Genomic DNA, 8018 nt, shown 5'->3' with positions numbered 1-8018 from the left:
TCCGTCCAATGTACATCACATCGTACACGCCACAGAAACGTCTCGGGGGAGAAGTGAGTCCATTATGATCCAAGTTCTTGAGATTCCATACGTACACAGTAGTCCGCCAAAATGAGTGCAGGCCTAAAGGATTCACAGGGTAACAAAGAAGAAATGGGTTTTTATCCAATATTCTAACCCGATGGACCCCTCCCTAACCTCCTGCCCCAGCCCCGAGTCATGCGAGCATCAGAACCTGCTCAAACTTACTGCCTCGTTCAATTCCTGCTTAGCTGTGTCTGCCTCACATCTCTGTAGGGCCTTCCTTCCTGATTTTTTATCCACAAAAACAATCTATTTCTTTCTATAGACTCAAAAAACTGTACTTCTCTTAGAACTCATCAGTTTCCACCTTGTATTAGAATTGGTTGGTGTAATTTTCATGTCCTCACCATCTGTTAGCTTTCCTTCTATAACAAACAACCCCAAAGTCTCAGCAATGTAGAGCAGTATTCATTTCTCACTTAGAGTCTCTGTAGGATGCAGGTTGACTCTGCTCTAGGATGCAGCTCTGTTCCAAGAGTTTCCTCATTCTGGATCCCAGGCAGTTGGAGCAATATTTACCTGGGAGTCACCATCATCATGTCAGAATGCAGAAGAGAAATGGGAAAAATTTGGAATGCATTTGAAAGTTTTGGCTTGGCGATGGTATATTTTATGTCTCCCATATCCTACTGACCAAGAAAGTCCAAAGTCAATGAGGTAAGGACAACCCAGTTTCCACAGGAAGAAGAAGCAAGCAACATGGCAATGAACAGCGATGTATGATGAAACCTTTAAGAGCAATTACATTATCTCTATGTCTTATTTTCTTGGTCTTGAGTTCCTGGGAGGCAGAATCTTGGAACAATTCCCCTCTGACCTTTCTAAGGTCTAGCCATGCAGCTAATATACAGTACCTACTCAGTAAGTGTTTGAGTAATGAATAAACACTTCTCACAGCAAAACCACAGATGGTTTATTGTTATATGAGAAACATTCAAATTCTCTGGAGTTTTTAGTCCTCCTTCATCTCCAGCAAATTCTTGCTTTCTGAAGAAACCGAATGGTCCTGATTTCCAAATTTTCCCAAATTGGTATACTTCCTTTCCTATGACCTTTGAGTATGCACGTGCCAGTTTGCATGAAGGAAGCAATGTGACCGGCAGGGAAAAAATGGGCGACAAGCACCTAGATAGCCCTGGGTTTGAATTCTTGTCCTCTAAATGACACGCTCAGTGGCTACAGCAGGTCACTTTACCCCTAGAAACCTCATTACTCAACTAGAAAGTGGGAGCAAGAGCTCCTAATGGGCTGACAAGTGAAGAAAATGTATGTGATGTACTTTGTTCCACAGACAGTGGTTTTTCCAAAATTATCAAACACGTGATAATTTGTATGTTACCTCCTATTATTGAATGCACCTTCTTGTGGCAAATTAAGTCCAGAAGGCTGTGTCTCAAGTCCCTTGTCTGTTCTTGTCTTGCTTCTTCCATGACATGCATAGTTTTGGTAGAAGGTCCTCAGCCCCTGTCTGTCTAGGTCCTGGCTGGTCTGTTTCACCAACTGTCGTCCTGCGCAGGGACTTGCAACCAATTATCTTCTTTGGGAAACCATATAGCACAGGTGACTCTGACAGCACAGGCCACTGACTGGGTAGGGGATCTCAGTCAGGACTCAGTCTCTCCATGTGTAACTTGGTGATGTTGGGCAAAATGACCTCATAATTATGTTCACGAGAAGATTAAATTAGTAAAACGATGACCATGATGGCAACTAGCCTTTCTGGAACAACAAAGTATGAACCTCACTGCTGTGATTTGCTTTATCAGTTTGGCCAGAAAGTTTTATTTTAGTGTCATGACCCAGGGGAAAAAAAACATTTGCTTGCTCTGCCTCCCTAAGGTAGATAGTGGGGTCAAATAGCCATTGGGATTCTTTTCTTCTTCTCCAATTGCTTTGTGAACGGACAGATCAGTTTTCATTCTGAGAAGACAGTTCTGTGTCCACCAGGAGCCAGCTGCTATAGACACTTCTCAGGCGGGAGATTGGGTGGACAGTCGTGTTTCTCCACTCCAGGCTGTGAGAAAGGCTCAGGTTTGACCAGAGGTGTCTGTGTCTCTAGAGCTGCATTTTCTCATCCTCTCTCTACTGCTAACAGCGATGGGTCCTTCTTCCCTCTTCTGATTGCTGAGGGAAAATTCTTCCTTGTGGCAGTGACTGACAAATCATCCCATTCCAGGAGCAGGTGAACAACGACCTGATGAAAGCTTGAAAGGGGAAAAATGCCAGACAATGAGGTCTGATCTCCACACACTAGAGCCCGAGATCCACTGGTATCACATGTGGGTTTATGCATCGGAGGTACCTCCACTCAGGCACCCATGCTCCTGGGTATGACTGAAGCATGACACTTACCTTCTCACTCCAGAACAGACTTTGTGATCTGATAGAATGTCTCAGAATCATCTACAAAGCTTTATCAAAATACACACTCCTGGCCTGAATCTCAAAGATCATAATGTACGAGGTCACCCAGATACAAAATGAAAGAATTTCCAAAGTAACTTACCACATACAGTTTCACAAGGCAGGTGGTATGCAGTGTAGTATGGTAACCCAAGCAGATGTCCATGACCTCACCCATGGGGCTGAGGGCAACTTCCCCAGGCTTTATCCTCAACTCTTCCAGGAACCAGCCGTTACTGATGGCATGCCCATACCGGCATGCCTGGCTCTTTGATTTTTTTTTTTTCCTTCTTGCTGCCAAGAAAATCTTTTAGGCCTTTATCCATGGTTGGTCCTCCAAGGCACTAACCCACTGGCCTTCTACACCCTACTACTCCCTGAGATACTTCCATGGACAATAGCCACACAATTCCAGATGGATAGGTGTAATTGCTAATGATTCTTCAAACCACATGGACTTACCTCTATGTAGAAATTCTTGTGTTTTTTTCAGAGAACATCCCAGAAAATACAAGGTCTTGGTTTGACCAAAAAAAAAAAGGGTGAAATTGAGCAGCGGGAGGAGGAGAAGAAAGAAGGGCCACATTGATGGAGGAGGAAGCAGGTGGGTCTTGGGGTGCTGGAGAGCCTGAGTGTTCAAGACGCTATGTTATAGATTTACAGAGCTGATACCACATCTGCAAGAAAGCCTTCCTTGATACCTAGCCAGAAATTACTCTTCCCTCTTCTGAATGCTGACAGCATTTCATTAACCCTCTCCTACAAGACCTTCTGTTTTATGGCATAGTTACCTCTGCTCACAGAATGCTCCTATCAGTAGATCATGGACAATCTAAAGAAGAAAGATCAGGCTACCATGTGGTTAAACACAGGCATAGATTTAAAATCATAATGCCAGTGTTTTAAGTTCTGATAGGTAGTGCCTCTGTGGTTTTGGGAAAGTCCCATAAACTGATTTTCTTTAAGTTGGACAGGCCAACAATATTAAATTCCATGACTAGTGATTAAAATGGAGTATTGTGGTCATGGAAGAAAAGCACCTAACCACATGGTAAACATTCAGAATTTAGCACTTAGTATTTTTTTTTTGAGATTTTATTCATTTATCTGAGAGAGAGAGAGCAAGAGAGAGAGCCGAAGCAAGGGGAGCAGCAGGCAGAGGGAGAAGCAGGCTCCCCACTGAGCAGGGAGCCTGACGTGCAGCTCAACCCCAGGACCCTGAGACCATGACCTGAGGCGAAGGCAGGTGCTTAACCAACTGAGCCACCCAGGCACCCTAGGTCTTAGTATTTTTAATAAGAAGAAGAATTGGCACTGGAACCCATGCCCGAGTCATTTAGGGTTAGTAGGTGGAGAAGCTAGGTGGCTGCCTACAGCACTGTCCTGCACTCCCCAGACCAAAGGGCCTGAGAGTGAAGGGCCCTTCCTTCCTACACCTGAATCTCATGATATAGGGCACATTGCCTGGGAATCCCTGCTAGGTATGGCTTCCCTGGGTTTGGAGCCAAATAAAGATCCCTGAGGGAAAACTGTGCAGGCAGTAGGCTTAGGAGGGTGACAAGACCTGAGAACAGGGGATGGGGCGGAGAAGGGAGCCCTTATGGACAAAAGCCTGTCTTCAGATCTTGCTGAAGTGAAGTTGTCCACACTGGACTGTGTTCTTCCAGGGCTGGAGTTGGAGGGAGGGAAGGAGTGGTAACCACAGGGTTCGGTCCTAAAAGCCAACCTCGGGGCTAAGAAGACTGGGCAAATTGAACGTCAAATTCTGTCTTATTTCACTGCTGTGGGTTTGTGTTTCAGAAAAAAGCAGTGCTGGTTAGGTGCAGGCTAATTCATATGAAAGTGGGACAATCTCTATCCAAATGCCTCCCTGAAATTGGGGCTCACATCCCAGGGATCCATGAATGAGCTTCTGAAGGTCATTGAAAGCCATTTTAAAAGTTTCTGAATTTGTGAGGCTTAGCACATATTCTCTTGTATCAGACTGTCCCAGAACTAGCAACCAACAATGAATGAGTGAATGAATGAATGAATGAATACAAATGTACTTCGAGGCCATTGAATAAGTGCCACAGGCTTCAGTGTCCTCCACAGATTAGCCATGGGGTCCCAGCTGAGGAACAGGTCGGGGAAGGAAAGTTGGGCTCATGCACTGATTTCTCACACAAAGGTTCGCAAAGCAATGACCCTGTGAAGCTAGGAGTTGGGGTACTGGGGAAGGGGCAGGAAAGAATACACTGAGGTCCCTTCTCTCATGGAGCCCATATTCTGGTCACGGAAACAGACAAAAAAACTCATAACCAGACTCCTAAATTAACCTCAGGTGGTGGTTCTGACAGGGATATTTGGCTGTCCCTCAGCCTTATCTAAGCCTCCAATTCCCCATCTTTAAAATGGGGTGATCATGCTTCCCTGCCACTCGAGACCGTTGCAGGACACAGCGGGAGGGAGAGCAAAGGTTAGGGGAGCTTCACAGGTGAAGGCGCTTCCACTCACCAAGCGTCTGCCATCCACAGGGCCAGGCAGAACCCCTCCACGCATGCTCATGCACGCACCCTCTAGGCAACAACGCCAACAGAGTAGCCTGATCTTTACTTTTACAGAGGAAGAAACCGCAGCTCAGAGACCCTATGCACCTTGCCCATGATCACATGGTTTGTGAGTGACGGAATGCAGAGTCAGGCTGAGGCCTGTGGGAACTCCAGAGTGTGTCCTTTTCCACTAGGTTATCTTTAACCGTTCTGAAGATGGAGTTAGAGCGTGTCACATGAGGAGAGCAAAAGGTAAGCATGGGAGGACTTGAGTTCATGTGTTTACTCACCCCCATCAGTCTTGAAATCTAGAATATTAACTGTTCAGAACTTGGGGGTGATAATGTGGGTCCCTTGGTTCGTGACATGGCTTCCCAACCCCCACACCCCTGGTGTTTGTGCCCTTGTGAAGTCATTTTCCCTTGGCGGGGGGGTGGGGGGGTGGGGGGGCTAGACCTAGAACTCCCATCTAATGAGAGGATATGGAGAGGAGAGGTGGGATCTCTTCTAAGATTCGGTCACAAAAGATTCTAAGTCCCATCCTCCTGGTATTTCTCTCTCTGGTATGTCATATATGAGTGTTTTTGTGGAGCAGGCTACCTGGGAAGGAATGGACCAATGGCCAGCAAGTAGCTGAGGTCCTCAGTCCAGCGTTTTGAGAACTGAATCCTGCCAGCACCACATGGGTCACCTTGGAAGAGGATCCAGTCCCAGTCAAAGATGATGGTGGTCTCCACTGGGGACAATCTTGTGGCCAGGTGAGAGACCATGGATGACTACAGCCTCCTGACACCCGAGCAGAGGACCACCCAGATAAGCCATATAGATTCATGACCTACCTGGACTGGATGATAAGTGTATGCATTTTTATTTGCTGAGTTTGGGGCTCCTTTGTTATATACAGCAATCCACACCTCATGCAGGTAATAGGAACGTATCCCATATATCATGTGCACCACCAGGGGGGCTGGGAGGGCATCCCATAATTAAACTCATCAATATTTCTACTGCCAAATCTATGCTTGTTTTCATTCTGCGGGCGACATGAAGACCATAAACAATATCACGTTTGTTCTGTTCAGTGTTTGCTGCCACATTAGTTTATGCCAAATTTATGGACAAACATCTGGCTTTCAGAGTTTTCTGGTTTGGGGATTTCAGATAAACAGTCGTGGACTTCTTACACATCCCCGGGGACATTGCCAGGATCAAATGACAAGGTGCTCGGGGACAGACTTTAAAAAGCCCTCTGGTAGCTGGTTCCTGCTGTGACTGACAGAGAACTCTCAGCTTCCAAGTAAACACATGGTCCCCAAGCTCAGACACTTGCCCTCCACCAGCCAGAAGGAACCGAGTATGTGGTGACCCTCACAGGCTATTCCGGGCCCACGACACTGCTTGCCAAGCTACTGCTGAAAGAAATGTCTATTCAGTAAACATTTGCTCAGCCCCTGTCACGGAACATCATTTTGACCTAAAAGAAGGCATGAATGATTCACCAAAACCAGGACTCAGGCCAGCATGTGTGAACCTCTCCCCATTCCAGGGCCTGACTTCCAAGAACAAAATTCAATCCTGCCAGGATGTCACCAGAAACCAAATTGGGAACTTCCCGAAGACCATATTGTGTGCAGGAGGGTGGGGGCCATGTGCCGGGCTTCTTTGCCCCTGGGGGGCCCATGGTCACCTCCACCAACCTGTCTAGCCTCCAAATAATGAAGTCTTTGTGAGGAGGCGTGAGCCAGCTCTCTTCAAACCCAGGCTGAGTCGAAGTCAAAGTGTCATTGGGTGTCATTTCTAGTGGTACCTGGACTTCACAGTTCTTGAAAAGGTGGGACCACACACTGACTGTGTCTTTATCGCCATACAAGCAATCTTTAGACTTTGAGAAATCATACTACTGTCAAGGGTTTTATTGGAAGCATCTAACTTCCAATTTTGTAATGCTTTTACTCTTTGGGAGATGAAAAACAAAACAAAACAAAAGGGTGAACGCTCTTGATTTTTTACTTTTCCCTAACTTTAGGCTGAGGGGTTTTTTTTAAATGCAAATTAGATCGTGTTGTCGTCAATGTATCAGTGGTTCCAAGATGTTTGAAAATCCTTTCCCCACCCTTATGCACCAACATAGGAGAAGACTCTACATTTCCCCAAAGTCACCCCCAAAATTCACACACACATACTTACACACCCACCAAAAGCTGATTTGGAATTTAAACCCTGAGTAGTGTTTAAGAATTCTGAGGGCTGGTTTTGGCAGTGGCTTAATTGTAATACTGTAGCATCGCTGCAGGCAATTTTCTTTGATTTAATTAGATGAACTGTGGTATTTTTTTTTTCTTTTTGCAAAAAGGCTTTATTATGTAGAAATGAAATATGTATAAATTTAATTTTTAATCTTGTCACTACAGTGTGGGAAGAAGCAAGCTGATTCTTTTAATTTACCCTCTTTGTTTAAGAAAAAAATTAAATTAATCTTATCACAAGTGTTTATGAGTAATTGATTTGATTTTTGCTCTTCAGTCAGAAGTGGGGAGAGTTAAGACTGCCTGATTCATTGGCAATTTAAGATCCATATGACCATTTTCTGGCTTGTAAATACTGATAGAGAGTCAACCGTGTGCCTTCTTCTCAGAAGATGGCGGACACATTTGGGTGAGATGTAGAACAGCCTCTCATTATCCTTCAGACGAGCGACTCTGTGGCAACGGAGCATAATGGCATGAGTGCCAGTCCTTCTGGAACACTTAGAACGTACTGCCTGGCCCCGGTGAGGGAGATAAACCTTAAACTTCACTGTCCATATACCCAACCATTGGACCTTCCCTGCCCACCGCTCAGAGCTGAGTCTGGCATCATTTGGGATTCTAGACACAAAGACATTTTATTTCCTGAAAGGGTGGTACTATGGTTCTCAGACTTTGGTGAACATTGCAATTTCCTGCAGAGTTTCTGCAGAATCTTGGGCTCCAGCCCCAATAATTCTATTCAGTGGGTCTG

The sequence above is a fragment of the Lutra lutra genome, chromosome 7 (assembly GCF_902655055.1).
Source record: "Lutra lutra chromosome 7, mLutLut1.2, whole genome shotgun sequence".
In the NCBI taxonomy this organism is placed as follows: domain Eukaryota; kingdom Metazoa; phylum Chordata; class Mammalia; order Carnivora; family Mustelidae; genus Lutra; species Lutra lutra.
This window is presented reverse-complemented; position numbering follows the sequence as displayed.